Raw genomic sequence first — 24,064 nt, forward strand, 5'->3', positions numbered from 1 at the left:
TCAGTTGCCCCAACAATCTTTGTCTTGTAAAGAGACACTAAGTAACTTTATTGGGGCTCGAGAAAGGGGGGTGGGTTGACCTCAACCTTCTGTCACAGTGGGGGGTCATTAAAATATGGCCATGCAAATCTGTGGGGGGTGGGTCATAAGTACGTTATTCAAGCACATATAGAGGGTTTGGGGCTCTCCCCAGGTAATTTCTCGAAATTGAATTACCCCAAACGCTGTCTCAGGTTATCTTTGATTGCTTTAAGGGAAGGGGGTTTCCTGACCCACTGACCTACCCCCTGGATCAGCGATTGAACGTAGAAGACAGTAATTGCTCGTGGTTGCTGCTGCCAACAGCGATCGGTTACATGTTGAAAAATAGCAACAGTATAGTAAGATATTTTTTCCCTAATTCAGTAGTAAAATGGCAAGGCTTTGAATGTTGTAATCTTTAATACAGGATTTCAACTGTAAAACCTCGGAGCAAAACACGACTTCAAAATTGCTGCTCACATATGTAGTTTTTTTTTTTTTTTTTTGATTAGGTCGAGTGGAAAATGTAAGAAAAATGCGTGATTGCAGTAAATGCAGAACTGGAGAGATGAAAACTTACGGGGGATCTTTTAAATGCTGCTCCTTATTAAGGAAAATAACTTAACACTGCCCCCTCCCCACGCACATTTGCATTGTGAGATTTTTCTTTTTCTGCGCGGTTCTAATGCGAATGCAAGCACGAATTCTCAGAGTTTTCAACAAACACTACCACTTTTTGTTTCACTAAAGTGAACAACTTTTCAACCAAAAGCACCTGTTTACCGAAGAGTCCCCACTTTCTTAAATAACTCCAGTTGACGTAATTTAATAAATTAATCTTGTATTCCTTGTCGAATATTACATATATACGTGGGTGTGTGTAATTAGTAAGTTAAAATCCGTCATAAAATAATTCTTGTTACATGAATGAAAGTCCATTCACAATATTGCTTCAGTAAAATTCCGTTTGCAATAAACTTGTTTGACATTTCTCTCTTAGTAGCAGTATTTAAGGAACGAGCTACAATGTATCCTGTCAAAAATATGAAATCTCCTAAAATAATGACAAAATAACACATAGCTTAGCACTCATTAAAAATGATTACAGTTAAAAATAATTGACGATCGCAAACTGTTCTTCAAAAGAATTGGATTCGAACTAATTGACACACTTGGGGGACTTTCGAATGAAGAAATTTTCAGATTAACAAGGTTTAACGAGTTCTTATTGTTTACTTTGGAAGGAAAAGGAGAAAGTGCTTATCGTTAGCACACTCGATTATTTATTTTAGTGTTGTTGGTATTTCTTAGTTAACACGTTTGTTTTAAGCGTTTGCCGAAACTGTAGAAAATAAGTTACTGCAAAAAACTAACGGAAATTTAAAGTGATTGATATTGGTAGAGCATTGATAAGTTATGTAAATTTGCAATATTTGTCGATGCAATATTGTGTTATTACTTTTATCTGCGTATTCATATTAGTGACATTTCAAATTTTCTTTAGATTATTTATACATGCTCAAAATTTTATACATTGTGGTGTTTCTGCTCTTAATCTAACCTTAAGAAGAAAAATAAACCAATTCACAAAAATAGTATACAGGGTGTTCAAAACGAATTTTCATATTCATTTGCATGGGTAAATTCAGCAGTTGATTGCCACGATGCCTGCGAGGGTCTTGACGAAGACTCCTTGTCATGAATGAGCCCAATAAAAAAAAAAAGATAAAATTCGTTTAATGTTCGCTTTGAAAATTAAGCTCAGTGTGGGCTCAGCAAAGATTTAAGACTTAAAAGCTGTGAGCTTTACGAGAAATATATTATTAATCTTAGAATTTATTTTTGGAATGTCGCTCTCTTTGACTGAATAAAATTACTATGATTGCTTGTATAGCTCTTTCAACCGCGTTTTTTTTTTTCTCTTTGCCGGCCGGGGATATCGGAACAGAGTAACTCTTTATTCGTTTGTAAGCTGCACTAAAAAAGCACCCCTCACTTATGCACTTTGCAAAAATCTATATTCCGCAAGTTAAGTACTAACAGTAAAAATTTCACTCTTTTTGTTACTTCAGGTTGTTTATAAAGTCTTGCATTGAGAAAGAAAATTTATTAAAAAAGTTGTTAAAAATTTTACATATTTCTTTTTTTTATCTTTATCACATCAAGGTTTTTGCCCATCTGTTTAATATTAGCTAAAATCATGTACGTGACACTGGCAGCGCCGCATATAAACTTCCAGAAACGCCGCGAGACGGGGTGTGGGTGTCAAACACCCAGAACAGGGGCGTGTAAGGGGGGGAGAAGGGACACCTGTGAGCCCAGGCCCGAGCCTGAAGGGGGTCCAAGATTTTCAAAAAGAGGTGTGAAATCTATGTAGGACTTAAGGGTACGCAATATGGCGGGGGGGGGGGGCATAAAAGTTATTTGTGACGGATCTCAGAATTTCTGTTCACTCCCTTGCCTCAGAACCTTTGGTTTTAAAACATATTACGAATCCAAATATGAGTTTTTATCCAAATCGAAACTTATTATTGAACCCTCAATCGATAGAAAGTGAGATTTGACTGCACTGGAATTTGGCACAAAGTTGAAAATCGTCTTAGTTTTCTCAGGAGTACGTAGGTGCACGCACGCTGGGGTATTAACATTGAGAAAAAAAAAAAAAAACATTTTGCGTTGATTATCAAAACAAAAACACAATAACATACACATCTAAACTGCTTTCTTTTCTTCTTTTTACTGAATTTTCTTCATCATTGCATGGCTTTATAAACATCCTCCCACTCCCTCCATTCTTCAGATTCCGAAAACAGAGTTGTTTACCATCTAATTAGAATGGGTGGTCAACCGATTTTTATTGGATAGTTATCTTTACTGAATTTTATTGCCAATACATGACTTTATAAACATCCTACCACACCCTAAATTATTCAGATTCCAAAAACAGAGTTGTCTACCATCTAATTAGAGTGGACGGTCAACCGATTTTTATTGGATAGTTATCTTTACTGAATTTTATTGCCAATGCATGACTTTATAAACATCCTCCCACACCCTCCATTATTCAGATTCCAAAAACAGAGTTGTCTACCATCTAATTAGAGTGGACGGTCAACCGATTTTTATCAGGTAGTAATCTTTACTGAATTTTATTGCCGTTGCTAGACTTTATAAACATCTTGTGCATCTGAGAGAGAGAAAGTGCATTTCTTTCCTCTCCCCCTTTTATTCAGATGTGCACGCACAGAAGTGTATTAAAGCGGAGATGAAAAGTTTTTGCTATAAGGATCAAACGAAACAATAAATAATTATGTTTACATTTAAAGTAGTTGTTTTACAGTAAATTGTCTAAATCATTGCAACACTTCATAAACATCCCTTCCCTTTCTCATTTAGATTGCAAAAACAGCGTTGTCTACCATGAATGGTAATGACGCATCTATCCCACTTTTAGAGTAGTTATTTTATAACGAATTTTCTTCATCAGTGCCAGACTTTATAAACATCCTCTCGTTACCTCTATTATTTAGGTTGCCAAATCAGAGTTGTATACCATTTTATGGGAATGACGCCCCAAAAAGAAATTTACTCTACCGCGAATTTAGCTTTAGAGAAGATTTTAATGTCCCAGACTTGATATTGAGAAGCCTTTTAAAAACATCCGTAGACGGTAATGGTTGCTATTAGAAAATGGAATTCAGTCAAATTAAGAAAAAAGGCGGCGCTTGTTGCTATAATTTAAAGAGGACCGTGCAGCGAGAGTGCTTGTTAGTGATGGAGTTCGAACGAAAAAGACCGTGAGATAGTCAAATTATTTTGGAATGAAAACTTTTCTTCACCGTTATGAATGGATTGAAACAAAAAAAGGGGGGGGGGGGGGGAGGTATGACTGGGCAGCTCATGTGTTTTCTGGGGAAAGTAGCGTTGAACAATGGGAAAAAGACTTGGCTACTTTAATAATGAGATACATACCGAAAAATGTCTCCCATTGTGAAAGAACTGGAATGAGTTCGTTATTACTATGTAAGTGAATTCAGGGAGAATTGATAGCATAAGTAAACAACGTTGGTTGCTTTTAGCCTCCAACATTAGCCATTTTCAATAATTACTCATTTTCTTAGCAATTCTTCCCATGAACATTTTACTCATCTGATTGGCGCTGTTTTCACCATCTCATCGCCAATCAGACAATGGTATCACCAAGTGTCGCGTTGCTTTGCTTACTCCCACTATCAGTTCTTCCTATTTTTATAGTTTTCCCTTTTTAACTCCTTCTTTGCTTTTAAGCTTTCTCCTGGACCTGATCAACGCACGGTCTCACGAGTCCTTGATCTGGGCGCCATAGCTATAGAAGGACCAAAACAGTCTGTTTTTTTTTTCTTTTTTCCCTCTTTTTTATTTTTTATTACAATCTGACCATAAGTAATGACCATTTTAGTTTACATTTTAGCAGGATAAGTGTTCATTAATTAGGAATAAATACTCAATTTTTTTTCTTATTCTCGAAAACTACTTTGAAAATAAACTTATTTTCTTGCGAAGGAGATACCAACTTTTACTATTTTCCCGGGCTCACTTTGACTTGTTTGGGCCCGCTTTTCTATAGATTTTTCGCTTCAGTGTGTTTTTCAGTGATATGCGTTTTGCAGCGGTACCCGAACTCCGTTATTTGTGAGAAATCACTGTACTCGCTTTCGAAAATACTAAGAAATTAATTTTTATACCTTTTATAAACATTGCTAACGTTGCATTCAAATGCACTCCTATTAAAGTTCAATCAATGCTGAAATTATATTTATGTTAGATGCTTTTAACAGCACAAGATATTTAAATAAATAAATTAATTAATAAGTAAAAAGTGTTCTAAACATAAATTTCGGTTTCTTTTGTGTACCCTTCTAACTCACCCTTCATCTTACACATAGTTTCATTTATTCCTTAGAGTCATACACATACGCCACGTATCTCAATTGTCATATTCAATTATAAAAGTCATTTCTTTTTTGTACAGAATTTGCCTTGAAGAACATCGAGGGAGTGGGAAATCTTAATTAATCTTTTATTATTGAAGTTCGAAACAACAAAGAATATCTTACTAAACTTATACCGTAAAATTCAACATCGATTAAAACCTAAAATTATTATTTTTCATAAATTCAACAAAATTAAAAAACCTGTTTTTAAATTCACTGCTGAGTTATTTTTTCAGTTCTAATAGCGATAAAAATTTAATCCGTACATACTTGATGACAACTTGAGAGTAAAACTTAGTGACAGCAGTGATTCTAAAGCACATGATGCTCTTTTTTTATTACTATCGAAAACAAATGAATTTCAAGAAAGTTCATTAGCGCAAAGCAGTCATTTGGGGCTTGATATTTACCAAGCGTTGTTTTTCAATGCTCTTGTGTGTCATTATAACCCAGAAAAGATTTGAAATTTCGACAGACAGATTAGCTCTTTAAATACTGTTATCTGTACATGCATATTGAATAATTCATTGATGATTTGTTTGAAGACCAAATTAAAAAAAATCTTTATGAAATATTTTATGCCCGTTTCTATTATAATTTCTGAGGAACGTTAAATTGGAAAGCTAAAATTGTGTTAGCTTGGTTTTACGGTACATTTGTTACCAGATAAAGTCGAGTTTTTTTTTTTCCAGAGATATAGCTAGGTTTTTTTCAAGGCGTAAAAATGCTCCTTGACATTTTTCAGAGGAGTGAAATGTAAGAAATCAGTAAAAACCATATTAACAACCAAATCCGGTAAAATAAAAAAAAAAAAACTTTTAAGGATGAAGTGGAAGACAAGACGACAAAGAACAGATGCGTACTACAAATTTGTTTTTAATATTTTAAATATTTGGCACAAAAAAAAATTAAAATAAAAACACTACAGTTGTATTTTCTCTCCCCATTTTCTATGATGCAAAATTTTCATTTTAAAGGAAATCGGGAAAATGCGCTTAATTTTTGAGACGCATTCCCGATTTTTAAGGCATGGAATACGCTCTCCGAGGCGTTAAGTCTCCCCCCCCCTCTCTCTCTCTTCATATATATATATATATATATATATATATATATACAACCCTTTGTTAATGTGTACCTTTACTGGCATCGATGACATAACTTTTATTTCATATATTCATAATTCTCAATTTCCCTCTTGTTTGAAAGTATAAAAAAAAAACCTGTGCTCACAGTATATCTATTATGTTCGCGTTTAAAGAGTAGTTGTGCTCAAATTTATGCGTTTGAATGATTTTTACATTATAATTCAAAGACTTCTATTTAAAATTATTGTAATAAATACTGCAATACATAGTAATTTTTCTGCTGATAGTAGAATATTTCAGTTGATTCTACAATATAATAACATGCTATGTTAAAATAAGATATTTCTCTTGAACTGTTTGTTTTTCAGATATCCGTTCTGAAAAATAAATATTTATAAAACAGCATTTCCTATTTTCGAAATAATATTTCTTCAGTAGTTTGCATTATTTAGCAGTTGACTGTAATGTCTGCTGCTGAACAATGTCTTTCTACACAACTTCGGAAGGAAAAAATTTTATGTTACGCTTATAGGTAAAAATGCCCCAGAGCTGGAAATACTAAACTGAGAGTGAAATAGAATAGCGAATACTTCCTTTTTAAAGGAATAATTTGTTAATATTACATATTTATACTTTATTCAAAATACAAAATATCTGTTTCAAACCTTTTTTCTTTTTTTTGCCTTTTTATTTGCATTGGGATGTAACTTCCTTTGGTTTAGTTTTGGGCATATATGTGTATGTACATACAATATTTTTGGTACGAAATTATGCAATAACACTAATTTTCAAAATCAGTTGGTTACTCAGTAGTTTTGACTAAACATTCTTAAAATTTTCGAATCTAACATCCCCTCCCCCGTATGGTAATCAAGATTGAAGACAAGAAAAGAATAAAAGTTTTTTTTTTCAATGTCCAAGTATAATGCTGTTTTACTTTTGTTTACTTATTCAGGATTCTCATCTACAATATTTTGGAAGGTTAATGTAAACAAAAGTTGAGGGGAAAAACTATAGTGTGTGTGATCTCAACGCTTTTTATACTTAATAGAAGTCTCAGTTTAGCCTCCAACGTCTTGGTGGTCATTGCAAATACTTATGAAAGATAATCGACTGATGAATTTTATTATGTGCCAAATGTTATGTCATTTTTAGCGCAAAAAAAGTTTCCCCGCTTGTGCGGTGTATACTATAAAGCAGTTTTGCCCAAACTTGTTTACCCGAGGGTCGTACCTAATATTAAGATGAACCTCGCGGGCCGAAACTCTTGCAAAATGTATATGATGCTTTCATTTCAAAAGGATGTCATCTCTGTTTATCATTCAATCTCTATTTTGAAAAGGGAACAACTCTGTCATAATTATTGTATGGCATAGTCATTTGAAAATCATTTTCAGTAAGTACACTATTACTGAAATTACCTACCAAAAGAAAATAGTAAAAGACGAGACCTCTAACGTGTTCCAAACTTTCGTAAATCAGTTTTTTTTTTTCTTCTTAAACGATTTTATTTTTTCAAAATAAACCATTCAGATACATTAACCTCATGAAAAAGTTAGGAAATTTACAAACTGAGAATTGTCATTATCACTATTTGCATTACTTAACACTACATTACACTCCAGGGTCCTCCACTATAAGTGAGGGATAACCAGTTGGATGGGGCTCTGAACACAGCTCTGTTCTTTGATCCAGATTAGGAGCTGACAACCCCTGATTCAGCACTCCACCCCCCCCCCCCCCCGAGGTATTGATTTGGAAGGGAAAATTGGAAGACATTGTGACCACGAACACATTTAATGTGCCCCAGTTATTAAAGAACGCAGGGGTTCTTCAACCGACTGGCATCGAACCCGGGACCCTCCAGTTACGGAATCCGGGGAAGAGGAGAAGTCAATGGCGCTCTACTGGATTTTAGAAACATATATGCATCCCCCCCCCCTTTCTTATAGATGTCAATGAGTACAGACATATATTACTCCTCCCCCCTGCCTAGAAAACTTTGAAATAACGGACCTGACTATTTGATGCTTATTTGCTGTCCATAAATGTCACCTTGTTTTCAACAAATTCCGTACCCCCGTACTCCCCCTTTGTCACCAAGTTGTCACGCTTGAACTTGCCTCTCCCCTTGTTGCGCTGTTTTTTACAAGCATATTGTGAAAAAAAGTGTGTCACACTTGTAACCCCTTCCTCCACCTCGTCACAAACTGTAACAATTCACGACCCCCTCAAAGCGTCACATCATTTGTGTAGGACTCCTTAATTTATTAATAACAAGTACGCAACTTCTTTCATAAACCGAATATTTTACTCCAAAATTTTTAATCTTGTGGATCTCTTCATCTCCGCATCTCTGAAACTAAAACAGAAGGAAAGAAAAAGGAAGTTGAGCAGAAGGGAAGTGGAGAAGGGATTTGATTGGCTGCGTCTTAGTAGGTGTTGCTGCCGGAGTATCTCGCGGTTATTTCGAAAGGGTTTTAGAACGTGACTTTGTATTTATTTCTTTGCTCAAAACAGAGCACACGTGTTGGCGCCGCAGGGGTACAAGGGGTGCACTTGTATCGTCTTGGCTTTTGGCAGAAAATTTGTTTACAAAATATATTAATTGCATATTTTTTAATATAAAAAATAAATGTTTATTTTTGATAAATTAGCTAAGTTAAATTCATTCTAAGCAAAGGACAAAAAACAAAACACTTAAACTACAAAGCACAGCATGAATAATAGGCCCAACTGGCTTAGGGCCTCAACTATTTAGGGGGCCCCAAATTGCTAATATTGCTGTATCCAATGGCTAAAATTGTAAGGTTTGACTACAGAGGGGGCCCTGAAGACTGTTTAGCCTAAGGTCTCCCATTATCGTAATCGAGCCCGTGCTACAAAGTACATTATGAAGAATATTAATCTTATGTTTATATCTAATGAGTTTCGGTAGGGAAGGTGCATATGATTATGCCAGTGCTCGAGGTCGCATGGGTATACTTCGTGTTTTACATATGGCCTGCGCGCCGTAAGTTACAAACCATTGCTGCAAGAACTAGTACACACTCTAGCGTTATACTAGATTAATGAATGGACCACGTCAGTGCCCGTGCCGTTTGATCTCATTACATGATGAACATTCGGGGGGGGGGGGGGTAAGCGCCATCCTTCAGGGCCCGAATGATTGCAAGATCTTCTCGGTTTGGTTTGCCCTGAACGACGTACGTGTTTATTTAATCAAAGAACAAAAACATAATTACATGACAAAAACATATAGTCACACATGATCCTGGTTACAAATAAAATTCGTGACTACATATAAACTGAATTCAATGGCCAAACAGTACCAGTTCTATGAGAAGGAGGGAAAAAGAAGTTGCTTATTTTGGAAAAGAAAGTTAATAAGCGAAAGAGCTTTCCTGTAGGCCTCTTTGAAAGATGAAGATGAAACGCTTCCATTGCGCTCTTAAATTGCTTGAAATCACAACATGGAAATTTGAGGTAAATCTGCAGTGGAAGAAGAAGTGCTCGGGGGGGGGGGGGAACTACGGCTAAAACTTTTTGCGACAAATTCTTATTTTTGGATGATAATTCTTTAAATCTCAGTTGTCCTACAGTCGCGCCCGTTCATATCGAAGCCGCGTACATAGCTAATTTATGGCTATGATGTAATAGTTCTAATTCCCTTTCACGTTTTGCTGCATGTTATCAAACTTTTTTCAACGAACGAAATTCCGGTTATAACGAAATTTTTAACTGGCCCCTTGAACTTCGCTATAAACGAGAACGACTGCACATCTAATTTACATAATGATATGTGACATATTTGTTTTACCATTACACATTGAATTAAATTTCATAATTTAGCCTGCCGTAAATATCATCACCAATTATAACAACTGCTATTCATTGTGGCATTTAATTGGGTTGCAAAGACAATTACCTACCTTCTTTTATAATGTCTTAAATGTTATGGGCTTGTTTTCATAATCAACCGTTATCTATTCACTGCCAAACCTAATCGGAGTCTTCTATTGTAAGAGTCATTCCTTAGTGATTGTCCTTCACCGTAAGTGAAAGAGCATATTTCTGCCTGAAAATCTGTTTTATTCTTTTACACGACCTTCAAACCATGTGCCTATGTGTCAAAGCACTATTTATTGTAGTGTTTGCTTCAATTACCTCATCTGCTTTCTTCCCTCTTTAGTAGCCTAATTGTTGTTTATATGTACACGCCGCCGCCGCCGCATTCACCGCTTATAATAATGTTTTTTGTCTGTGGACTTACTTTTTCGCGGATGACTGGGCAAGAGGTGATCCTCCCATCTTTTGCCAAAGCGAGAAATCAGTAAATCTAGTCTCTATTTGTAAGCTAACTTCTAATCATTGCTCTTAGATTACAATGCACTGGTGGAACACGCTAAAATTACAGCTTTTTATATGCTACTGCGTTATGCCAATAAATGTCATTAGGACGCTAAAATTTTCAACTCTGTTATTACGCTGTTGTAATTACGACTTCAAAGTGTCGTCTTTAACCGCTTGAACACGACACCACTACGCTTAATTTCGTGCACGCAAATGAAATGTCGACGTAACTGAGGTAAGATAAATGAGATTAAATATCTTTTGTAGGTGTTTGGGTAATAGTTTGTAATTAGTTATATTTCACTGGTGCAGCAGGGTAAAAGTGTGGGTCATCCCAAAGACACCTTGGTTTTATGCCAGTCCTAATATGGTATTTCATATTTATGCGCAGACTGTTATACAACTCCACTTTCTCCAGACAGGAACGCCCCGACGAGAGGTCACTGTGACTTCCCAAAAATGTATTTATGCGGCGAAATTTGTGTGACGATTCCGCAAAATTATCATCATTCGGCAAAATTTGGAGTTCTATTCGGCCACATTACCATCATTCGACCAAATTCGTAGTTCCATTCGGCAAAACTAACATCATTCGGCAAAATATTTAGTTCCATTCGGCAAATTGAGAATTTCCGCCTCCCCAAAAATTTAAATTCGGGGTGCCCCTGACTCCAGATAATAAAATCCTTGTTGTGCTAGTATTTAGTTTGAAGGGTTTATAATTCCTTAAAATTATGGAATACTACCTAAAAGTGTATCTACTGTTATACCGTCATTACATTGCGGATTGGTCTCAAAAACGTGCAATTTTTATATTTATTTTATTACCAAAAAAACCAAAATTTCACTTAACGTTTACGACGATAACTGCACTTCTAAGTCTGCAACGTGAAATGTGTGAAACATTACATAACAAATGTCAAAGCATGGGCTATAGATGACACTCTGATAACAAAAAGGACCATCCGCAAATGAAGTCACGCTTTTAGGGATAGATCGTGAAGTTGTGACAAGAGGGGGGGGGGAGAAGATAACAAGAAATGTGACATCACGCAGTTTTAAATAAATGCTAATGTAAAATAGCGTGACATGTGGGGAGGGGGAACTGACTTTTTTGTGAGGCAGGGAGGGAGGAGGGGGGCAAAGTTGTTGAAAAAAACTGACATCATATATGGACAACCTCATAGAAATAAATGTCTCTGCAATTCAACTGTACCAAACATTTAAGAAACGTGTCTATCATGTTAGCGCAATTCAATAGCAGAACTTACAGCCAATGTACAATTCTCCGCCATACGTTATTCATTTAACTAGTGAAATTTTGTTCTCAAACTGACTGTTAAACGACTCGTTAAATTAAAATGGAAGAACATTTAAACACTTAATATTATTTTTTATTTTCATTCTTTTTGAAAACTTAGCCTCTTTTGAAAAATCATGTCTCCTTCCTCGCTAATTACTTTTTCATACTTTATTTTCCAAGAAAACTGTCTTTTATTTTATTTAATTTCTAGTATTTCAACTTAAAATTCTTTTCGTCAAGTTCTTCAATGATTAAAAATTGTTTCACAATTTCAACGCCACACAAGTTCGAATTACTAAACTTTTTATATCCATATACGACTCCTCCTTTCTCGATAGAAGTAAATTAAAATATTTGCGCTTATTGATTTTTTCATTTGTACTTATTCCACCTTCATATTTATTTTATATTTACAGAAAATGTTCACTAATCATAGTTTTCCGCGTGAAAAATTTTATCGCTATTTTTCCTCTTCTTTCTGCTTTTGCTGGTGAAAATATATAAATGTGAAATTTAATTTAGTTGTTCTATTCATTTGACAAAATCATCGACAAAGCGGCTTATTTATTTTGTGTCTACGTTCTGTTAATAAGAAAAATAGCTTTGCCCTTCGTCAGATTTCGAGAATTTATGTTTTCCAAGTGGAAGAAAATTCCTGACTTAAATAGAAATCTTTCGAAATAAGTGCAATGAGGTATATATAATGAAGGAGACGTGGAAAGAGACAAAACATGATAAAAATAGTTTGTTTATTAAAACTGACGGCAAAATCTGGAAGTTAATTTGAATTGGGTATTTATAATTACTTTTAGACATCAAAGCAGTTAATATTTCTTAGAACTGATTGTATGGTGTTAAAAGTTATTTATAGAATAGAAAGGTAACTACTAAATGGCGAAGTGTGTAAATATGCGACACCGCTTCAAATATTCAGATATTCTTTGCTGTTGTAATAAACGTAGAAAACTTGTATGCTTAATGTAGCAAACACTATAATTGATTTCTAAAAAGAGTAATAATTCTGGTTATCTTAAATTACACAGCAAATTTTATTTGCAATTCTTGAACTTTAAACATTCAGTTAAATAGCACTGAAGCTTTAAGAAGTCTAAAAGAAAAGCAAGTTAACAACTAAAATTCTATTTCCTTCAGGGGTTGTCCATAAATTTTGTCGCAATTTTTCAACATTTTTTAACTCCCTCTTCCCTGGTCAAATATTTCCCGTGATTAGATGATTGGGTTCATTTAGTGGTAGAAAAATTCTCAACATTTGCATATTTTTCATAAATCTAGTATTTTGTTTAAGGGGCTGTTCATAAATAGTGTTACACTTTTCTTCAACAAATTTGCCCCCCCCCCCTTGTCTCAAAGTGTCACACTTCATCTTACCCCTCCCTTTGTCACATGTCACGCTATTTTTCAAACATATTTGCAATAAATAGCATGCGGTATCGCACTCCTTGTTCCTCCTTCCCTTTTCACAAAAAACTGTCTCAACTTGATGAAATTCCTCCCCCCTAAAAGCATGATATTAGTTGTGGCCGATCACTCATTTTTTTACAGTATTTTTACAGTAGTACATAAAGCAAGATAAACTGTCTCAAGGCTTAACGAAAACGTTTACATAGTAAGCATTTTTTATTTCAAAAAATAGTGATTATTGTTTTGTCTAAAAAGCAACTACATGGCATTGTGTAGAAGTTTCTGACATATTATTTTAGCCGTCAATTTTAATGATTGCTGAAATTCGAAGACATTGAAAGAAACATATTATTTGGGTCTGCTCGCATTTATTGCTTATTTGAGTAATGATGTACGCATTTACGTGGGCTCAAAAAGTCACACGATTTTTTACCCTGAGTGCCTGCGGGCGCGGAAACATTAGGGCGAAGTTTAGCTCCTTTGCCTTATAAAATATTTTGTTTAATCTTAGTATACTAACTAAGACAAAGTGAGCCAACGGCGACATAGCTAAGCTTCGATGATTTTTCATAATTTTATGATTAGATGTATTTTACTGATTTTTTATTTATTTATTTATTCTTGAATTTCCCACTTATCTGCAACACAATGACTTTTTTTGTTCAATGATATTTCATTATTAAACAGTTAAACCCCGTTGCAATAAACTTCAAGGCTCCACTAATTTTGTTAGTTATAACGGAAATTTCGTTGCAATGGAATTCCCTTATATTAATCTTAGTGCAGTAAAATCTCCGTTATAATGAACTTCAAGGTACCACAAGTTTTGTTAGTTGTAACGGGCACTTCATTGTAATGGAACTCCATAATATATTAATCTTAGTGCAGTAAAATCCCGTTACAATGAACTTCAAGTTACCGCAAATTTTGTTAGTTGTAACGGGAATTTTGTTGTAATAGAATTCAAACAATGTAATTGACTGGACTGAACATTTTTGTTTTGTTGAAACGAATATTTCGTTGTATTGAGATTTTTCTGCAAATACAAGCAATTTTGATCAAAAAATACTTTATTAGTAGTAATACTTATTTAGAAAATAAAAATGTAAAAGTAGCAAATTTGCAATGGTTTATTCAATTTTGTACAAAAATCGTAAGTTTCTTAATAATGTCCTATTAATTGGATGTCATAAGAGTAGATGTAATTTAAACCCCACTATTTTTAAAAGATACATTAAGACTTAAGGCATTTTCAAATATGCCAGTGAAATAAATTCTTGGTGTTACTGATTTCTTAGTAAAAATTAAAAATAAAGTGCCGATTTTTTAATGAAAACTAAGATTCTTTAAAATATGTGATTACATTTCGACTTTAGTTAATAATCTCAGGATTTGCTTAGAAAGTATATTAATTAAACCAATGTGCTGTTACGCTTAATTAAAGCTGAAACCAAAGTTTTGAACTGCATTATTAAGCTTTCAAATGTGTACACAAAAGAAATGTTTCGTAAAATATTACCTACGAGGAATCGATTATAGTCATCGGTGGGTTTTGATTCACAATAAATGATGCAAATACCGGAAGTTTATAGCTTTCATTAACGATAATGCGTAAAAATTTAGTGAAATTTTAAAGACGGCTCAAAGTTTGAGTAAGTATGAATAATTAATATCGGAAACTCAAGTTTTCATTCATAATTGAATGTGGCAAAAGATAATTTATTTTAGATGAATTGATTATCGTAAGAAATATTCTTAATCTTTATTAATGAGTTAAAATGGTTTTAGTACTGTTGTATGTATTTTCGTTGTAATTGAAAGAGGGACGTGCAATGTTTCAAAATGTTACGCCATTTTAAGACTTTCATAGTGTCTGAAATTGTGAAAAATATTTTAAAGTATAATGCGTATGAATGAGTTGCCCCATCTATGCATTAATTGTTAAAATCATAGCCTATCTATGCTATTAAATTTATTATTATCTATGTGAAGCATCTTTGCTGTAACTCAAATCATTCAACAAAATTCCATGTGGGACTGAAAGTATAAACGTTTATATTAAAGAGGTACAATGGCACGGTGACAGCCCCCCCCCCGTACCTGAGAGTAAAGGCTCAATTATAATAATATTACCAACCTAAATACGGGAGTTTACGTATACGTAAAGACTCTTATGACAAAAAAAGGGAGAAAAAAAATGAGCCTTCTGACTGCGCTAAGTAAATTCTGCGCTAAGTAAATTCTGACTGCGCTAGTTGAAGAGGTATTATTTTCTAATTTTTGGACCCCTGAAAAAACTTCGTTTCAATTTTATTCATTTAAATCCTTACTCTTCTTTGAATGTTTTATTTATTTATTTATTTATTATTATTTTTTGCGTAACTATTTATGCATACGAAATGAGGAGTTTCCTATATGGGTCCCTAATTTTATGACTATTTTAAGATCTACAGGTACTCATCTTCAAGATGTTCACAAATTATTTTAAACCGTTGTTGTCCCAAAAAACCCTCAGACAACCTAAAGATGGGAGCGATTGAAAAAAAAAAAAAAAGCAAATTTTTGGGGGAAAAGCAGTTTTTTTTTTCGACTCGTTTTCGAAAGAAGTTACTTCTATTCGAAAGAAATGAAATAGTATTTGAAGTTTATAGCAGGAGATACGTAATGCATTTTGAAATTAAAAAGATTTACGTTCTTTTTTTTTTCCTTTTTTTTTTTCGTTCTGTATTCCAAATGAAAACACAAAACTTTGATGATGTAAGATAGCTTGATTTCCCTGTACATCACAATTTTATTTACAATTATTCTCACTTCAACTGTAAATAATACATCGGACAGAATTATATTAATACATCAATTAATCAAAATGTTTTAAGTTGAAATTTAACACATGTTCATTAGGGTCAGCTAGAGTCCAGGACACCCCTTTTTTTTTTACACTTACTAATAGTATTATTCTGCAAAAGTTTTAGCTTCTTAGTCAAATTTTAAGACGGCGCTCAATGACCCCTTAATTTAACATTAGCCGTATCATAGAAAATGCCACAAATTGAGAAATATTTAATTTCCCCAGCTGTGTTTTTTTTTTTGTAAATAATTGTTTTATTGCAATGTATATGCATATTTCTAGTGTAAATTATAATACGTAGCATTGTTTTCTCAGTTCGAAGTATTTTTTAGCCCCTCTCCCCATACTATTGAAGTTTATGGGAGGGGGTTGAGCACCCTCTTTCAATTGAAATAGGAGGCTAAAATTCTTCCAGTATATTGCTATCTACAAGTCTAAAAATATTGAGGGGTGTCCTGGTTTCTAGGAGAAGCTTTTTTTTTACATGTATTTTTGAAACACACTAATGTTTATTTAATGTGTGTGTCTAAAGTATGTATATTTTAAAACATAAACACAAATTTATGTTTAAAAATCTCACTATTTACAAAAAAGAAAAAAAAAAAACAGCAAATTTCGGAGAAATTATATTAAGAATTAACAAAAATTACATCCACGCCAAAATTAGAGGGTTGATTGATTTGGGGAGAGGTAAGGCTATTTTTTCAATTAACAGTAAAAGTTTAATATATATTTCTGTTAAAAAGAAAAAAAAAATAGTATGGATTGTACTTTTATTTTAAATTTTGAATATTTAATGTTTTCTGAGAAAATATAAGTATTAAGAAATTTGCAGTTTTATTTGTAAAAAGTCAATTCTTCTATTTTTTCCAATTCTTCCGAGGAAAAAAAAACTTGTTTCCATCGCATCAAAATTTTTAGAAATTGTGCATTTCTCGTGATATCTTATAATTAACATGTCTTATGCTGTCTCCTTGTTGTTCGATACTCAAACAATTGCTACGCGAGTGGTATGTCAAACCCGCCACATGGGGGTGGAGGAACCCACTTTTTATGTATTTTTATTTTTGAAAAACAAATGCTATGGATAATAGTTTTTATGTTCAAAAAAAAAAAAAAAAAAAAAACTCTCAAATTCATCAGTTAAAATTCCAGGATTAAAATGCAAACATATTTGTCCAAATATCACACCCACCGCAATGGACTGATCATTTAGCTTCTGTTCAACGAAACCAACAACTGTTTCTTAGCTTCAGTAACATAGGCAATTATTTCCATGAAAGCCTCCAATCATAGCGTTATGAATCAAAAATTAAGATTAATGGACGAAAAGCTGAATTACTTTTAATCGTGTTTTTTATTGATCAATTTATTCCGTTTAACTTTAGAATAATTTTCCAAATTAATCTATTGTCACGTTTATCGCTTCTGTTTGTTCGGCCTCAACGTTCTTGTAATTAAAATATCCTTCACGATCTCTATCTCGTTCATCAAAGATTGAGTGGATCGAATGTTTTCACACCCTTTTTTTGCTTACGATATTTCCAAATACGACATTGAAATATTCGTAAGTAACCACACCCTTTCAGTTTTGAATTTTTGCACATTGTCAAGTGAAGAGGTTTGTTCTGAAAAACGCCCCCCGGCGACAGATTTTCCAGTCCAAAATAGGCTAATGACTATGCAACAACTGGAAACAGTAAAAGCGATCGAATGGTTTTCGTTTTGTTCCCATCAATTGTTACAATTTGCCCTACATTCTAAGTTTCTAAAAAGTCTATAAATTCGTTTCGCATTTAGTCTCGTTCTACTTTATGTGAGAATTATTTTGTTTAAATTTTAATTGAAGAATTTTTCGTCTCCATGCCTTAATGTTGCTGGGGAAATGCTGTTAAGCCGCCATGATTGTCCGTTCGGATAAGGTTTTTTTCGTCAGATTTCTTTCGTCAGTTGAGGTTTTCTGGTCAGATTTTAGTGATTTCAAAAGCCTGTCACATGTTTAGAGTAAAATTAGTGATTGTATAGCAATCGGTTGCAAAAATATATTTTTTATGCGTGAAATTTCATCAAATGTAGTACGTAACCAAAAATGTTATTTTTGTGAAATTTAAGTTGTCTTCATCATCAAAAGAAGTACTTTTTGTGAGAACGTAGTAAACAGTGCTGGTAAAAAAATTTTTTCGATAGAAGTCTTCTATAGATATATTGAAAGAATTATTTTTCGTTTTTTTTTTCTAATTTAGGAACCTTTAAGCAGTACAGATAATTAGAGTTGAGAAAAATAAAATCGTTAGAAAAAATGTAAGCTATTTTGGGAAAGCAATAACTTTTAATTTTTATGTAAATATAATATGTTGGAACTTGGTTATTAAGAATATTTTTTTGTTCAAAACAGCTTCTGACGTGAGACTGATAGCATAAAATCTAATTTGAGTTTAAAATGTAAGTTCTTCACGTTATTTGTTTCAAAAAAAAAAAAAAGAAAAATCCATTCCCCTCAAATGTTAGGCAGGTCGGGAAAAGCAAGGATAAGAAACAAGCTCGCTTACTTCTTAGAGCTTTGTAAAGTCGCTTTAATGGTTTTAATTGCACTATTTGATGATTTTGTGTGCATTTAGTTATGAACTATTTTATTGTCGTTGTATTGTTAATGAATTGAAAATCATATCCTTTTGTTAAAACCCAAAATTAACTTGTGTTTACATTTAATGATGCTTAAAATTGCTCTCTAGTTGTCTAATTTTACTAGTTTTCTTCAGCTTTGTTTCTATGAAAAAATGCAAGGACGGCAAATATTGCTTTAAATTTCAGTCTTTTTTTTTTTTTTTTTGTAATTTGAGTCCTTGCCTCTTTAAGAAAAATATACAGGCCCTGCAAGACAATAGTCTTTTCCGACTGCAGACAATAGTCTTTTAGTTTGCTTGTATTCCTATTAAACGTGCATTCAATGTTACCAACTAGTAGGGTAACTTTTAATTGCGTTTTTGCAGAGCTTAAATCTCTGGAGTCGGAAGTTCTCTGTAATTACAAACATAGAAAAGTCGTTGAAAATTCCTGTACATTGTCTTTTATGATGGGAATTTGAAATTACTTTTTACTAACTTTGAAACCACACGAAGGAAATTGATACCGCAGTCAAAAAGTCCTTATTTTCATACACGAGAACCAAGTTAAATGACTCTTAAAAGTGAAAAATGTACTGATGATATTTTTCTTAATTATTTTAATAACTGTCTCTCTTTGATTAGGGTATGAAATTGGTTTGACAATGAAATATCTGTTAGGCAGCTATTTCTAAATGAAGTAGGTTTTACTCACGAAGCATTGGCTGCAGAATAAGGGTTTAGCCAGTGTCCATCGATTTTCTTTTTTCTTTTTTGAAAAGGAATCGTTCTTTTGCATCGTGGATAGTTCTGTGTCCACAGAGATCTTGAATATTTTTCTTAATAAATTTTCCTACCTCAAAACGTGAAAGCTAAATGTCAGCAAAATAAATTATATTTAAAACAGACGCTAAAATATTTTACGAAACGTTGGTTCCAAAATATTTGGGCCTTTCACTGATTTTGAGAAACTGGGCTTCGTATTTTCACCTATATTATTTTCTCATGACTTTTTTTTTTTTTTTTTTTTGCATTTATTCATGTGATCTGATAATGTATCACCTGAGGAAATGAAATTTTTCTCGTCGTTATCACCAAACTGGTATTGATGGTAAATTTTTCTTATAATTAAACAAAAGAACAGGACCGCTGAGAGGTTAAAACAAAAAATGATCAACAGACACTTGCTAAAAAATATATATATAAAAAAGGGGAGCAATTGAAAATAGTAAAACAAATACCAAATCCAGTCATCACCAGTTTTAAAATACAGCTAATGTTTTATTAAATTAAGATCATAAATTCTTTTAAAATTTCTTTAAAATGCAATTAAATTATGAAAATTTCTACTCATGCAAGAGACAAACTCTCAAAGCAATTTTCATGCTACAATACAGATTTCGTTTCAAATTATTCATATTTCGCGAAACACAAGTTTTTTTTTTTTTTTTTAAATACTAAAAATAACTTACCCCCCTCCCCCACAAAAAAAAATAAATAAATAAATAAAAAATCGGAAAATCCTAAAAGTAGAAAAACAAGATTAAGTCCAAGCTGAATATTCTTTCGCAGCATGAAGTTTTCACCACACGAAACTTTATGGAAATTCATATTTACTTAAACGGCCGTACTTTGGGCTGAAAAATGCGATTATATTTTCCATATTGGGGTTAAAGTCTGGACATGTTGATAAATAAGCATCGGAAATAAGTATATTCATAAGAATAAATTAATAAAACACAGCAGCATGATAAATATGTTTGTACAAAATCCCGCGCTATTAGCTTTTGCTTCCATGCAGATAAAGCTGAAAAGCGATAGTCCTTTCCATCACGCATTGGTACCAGCTGGCCAGCCACTTAGCAATTCTGATCACCTAGCCTTGTGTGCCCACCTTCGATTTTTCGAGTGAGAGCTTTCAGAACGCAGGATTTTCCAAACTTCGTTCGATTTCTTGGTTTAAAAAACGCGTATAGATGGCACGTAAGATAAATGTATACAAGGAGCAAACAACTAAAATGTAATTTCAGGAACACGGAAATCAATGATACGATTGGTAATTGCTAAATAGTTTGTGTTTAAGGAGGATGAGATTTAAATTTTGATGAGATAATCGATTTTTCGGTTGCCTACAGTGTTTGAGGTGCAGAAGTAATGATTTTGAATGAAAAAGTGTTTGATATTTTTATCAGAAAGTAGTGTCTAAGAATACATTTGTTCATTATTTTAATTTTTAAGATCAATATAGAATTGTGAAATATTTTATTTATTTATTTTCTATATTTATTTATTTATTATAATATTTTATTTATTTATTTTTCTATTTATTTTCTATAGCTTAAAGTGTAAAAGAAAATTTTTCGTAAACTTTAGAGGAAACACATTTTTATAGTTTATTGGTGTTTTTAAAAAATATAATATTTCTGTAGAAGGTATTAAATTTATTATGATACTACTTCTTAATTTTAAAGGATTAATTTTATTTTTTAGCATTAATATTGTTATGAACTAAATTTCGTTATGAAATGTAGTTATTATTTTTATTTATTATTTATTTTTTAACGTTTAAAATGTAAAAAGAAACAGTAAGTAAGCTCTATGGGAAACGCCTTGCTAATAGTTTCTTTGTGCTTTTAAAAAAGATAATATTTTTGTACTTAAAAAGTAAAAGGGTTTTTCAAAGTCATCTTACTAAACACTTTTTATACTAATAATATTTATTTTTTAAAACAGATTTTAATTTTTTAAGTCCATAAAAGACTTGCCAGTAATATAAATCATCAAAAAAAAAAAACCCTTTAAACTTGTCTCCGGACTACTTTTGTTTTTGTGACATTATGCCCTTCACTTAGCAGGTACATATTTGTACTTCGAGAACTTTTCGTAAAACTTGAAAGGTGAGGTAAGACTTCTGCCTGCCTGTTAATCCATTTGTATTGTAGGGGAAAGTCACACAAGAAGTGGAGAAAGATCACTCAAACTTTTTTGAGGGAACGGGATGTAAAAATATTAAAAAGTTTCAAATCTTATAAATGTAGTTTAAGCGAAATATTCACCTTTTCATTTTACAACTTTGATACAGTCAACGTAATTGACGCATTGTTAGTCAACGTAAGATACGGGTTGAAGAAATTCAACAGAATAATTGACTATCATATTCAGAATCGCTCCTTGAATGAACCTGTTGAATGCGCTGAAGCTTCTGCTATTCTACCAGTGTCTCCAAAACTTAATCAAGATGTCTTTGATCAGACAGCTCTTCCTAGATGCTTCGATTTTTCCCCTTTTGTTGTAGAATGAGTACATTAAAGTTCAATTTAAATTTTTCAAAAAAAAAAAACCGTGGTTGTACATTTTTTTTGAGCTTTTTACTGCCTTTTGTATTAAAAACACACACACCTAGCCCTTTTGTATAACTACTGTAGTTGGATGGACAGTATGACTGAAAACCAGAGGCTCTGGGGGTAGACCTCCAAACAGGCTTAATTTGCACGAAAGCTCATGAAAGCGTGCTTCCAGCACTTTTCGATTACATGTAAGTATTTTCCATTTTAAATAGAATTCAGGCTATTTGCGCTTTAAAATAAGCTCTGAAGTCTATAAGGCACCCTCACTTTTGATTAAAATGAGCCCTTCATCTCCCCCCCCCTCGCTGAACTGCTGTACACAACGTATTAAATTAAAAGTTCACTGATGAGGCACGTTGAAATAAATGCATAATAAATTTCTTAATAGCTCCTGTTAAAAAAAATTGTCGCAAAACAATGCCTTTCTCACGTAACGGGAGTCTGAGTGGAAATGACAGATTCCGTCCACTGGAATTTTTAAGCCGACTCCTTTACCTAAAAATCAATTCGACTCCCCTGTCCACGGCTCCGACTCCGAAGCCCTGACAGAGCTCCGCTCTCTGAGGGGAAATGACCGACTCTGACTCCTGGAATTTTGAGGCCTCCGACTTAGAGGCCTTCCTTACAAAATCATTTCAACTCCGATTCCACGGCTCCTGCTCCATAGCTCTGGTTATTAGGGGCGTGCACAGAAATTTTGGGGCCCGTCACAAATGACTTTTCCGGGAGCCCCTCCATATTGTTTGCCCCTATATTTCACCCCTAGTTTCAAAAATATTGAGTCATCTTCAGGCACGGGCCCGGGCAAACAGCTGTCCCTTCTCCCCCCCCCCCCCTCTGTGCACGCCCCTGCTGGTTATAAGTCTGTCTGTATACATTGTCATAAGGTGCAAAGTTTCGTTTAATGAAGAAAGAAACGTATAATAACAGAACTTAATCGCAGATCAAAATCTATTTCTTTGAAGTTCAATATTCGAAGACCAAAACTGATTTTTGTTTACTTTTTAGAGCGATATGGCACCTCTCTTTCCCACAGCTTTTTTTCCGTTCTCAAACCTAAAACTTCTCAATGACTTACTATACAGTGAAACCTGTGTATAACGATACTATCTATAACGATAACCTGTCTATAACAATATTTTTTTTGGCTCCAACAAAATGTCAGCATAAATAATCAAACTGTCTATAACGATAACCTGTCTATTACGATATTTTTTTAGGTCCCAACAGTATCGTTGTAGACAGGTTTTACTGTATTTTAGTTATTTATTGTTTGTATGCTTATGATTTCTTTTATCTTTCAGACCCTTAATTTGCTGATCATCCGCATGAATTCTGAGTACCCATTTGAATCCTTAAGGTAAGTCTCCATGAGTATTTTTTTCTCAATAACTCAGCGGTTCTCCTCCTGTGTGGCGCTCTCCCTAGGGGACGCGATATCTGTAATAGTGGAACGCGAGCATAACGGGAAAAAACATGCTGAAAATTTAATTTACTCAGTGGTGGTGACTGGGACTTATAAGTGGAGGAAGGGGGGGGGGAGATCAAAACGTATTTAGCAGCTTAAGACTTTTTCTTATGATACTTTTGGGTGACTTTAGGCGGAGAGACTTTGGGACACTCCCCTGTAAATGTTTCGGAGTTGCAGTTTCTGAAACGCAATTTTAGGATAGTTGTTTCAACTTTAGAGGACAAGAGTGGAGGTTCGAGGATTCTTCTCTGGAGATTCTTCTAAATTGATAGTCCTAAAATTATTCAAGTTTTATTTGAAGATGTAAAGGTAAATAGGACTGTTCCCAGAAAAAATGCAGAAACTAGAGTCTCTGCCATCTTTGGCAAACTTAAAAAATGTGGTTCAAAGGCCTCTCTCCCAAAAATTTTGCGAGCTTGAATTTATTATTTCAGGCTTTCTTTGGGGGATCAAAGGGCAAATACTCTCGTATTTTTCGAGAGCTGAAAATGAAATTTTAGGCTTTCTTTGATGACTTAAGGGGAAGATTTGGGGCCTACCCCAGATTTTTTTTAAACTAATCTTTTAACCACAGTTTTACGCTATTTTTACTAATGAAAGGATAAAGAGGGCAGATGAACTTTCTGGAAGAAAAAAAA

At 33.5% G+C, this 24,064-nt stretch overlaps 1 protein-coding gene across 1 annotated transcript in view; it reads left to right on the forward strand.

Moving 5' to 3' along the window:
* Nucleotides 1-24,064, forward strand: part of LOC129231459 (latrophilin Cirl-like) — a 384,954-nt gene that overhangs the window by 260,500 nt on the left and 100,390 nt on the right. Inside the window, exon 4 of the mRNA XM_054865781.1 lies at nucleotides 23,260-23,315. The gene's annotated coding sequence lies outside the window, so the exon portion shown is untranslated. The remainder of the gene's footprint in view (nucleotides 1-23,259; nucleotides 23,316-24,064) is intronic.

The sequence above is a fragment of the Uloborus diversus genome, chromosome 10 (assembly GCF_026930045.1).
Source record: "Uloborus diversus isolate 005 chromosome 10, Udiv.v.3.1, whole genome shotgun sequence".
NCBI classification, from domain to species: domain Eukaryota; kingdom Metazoa; phylum Arthropoda; class Arachnida; order Araneae; family Uloboridae; genus Uloborus; species Uloborus diversus.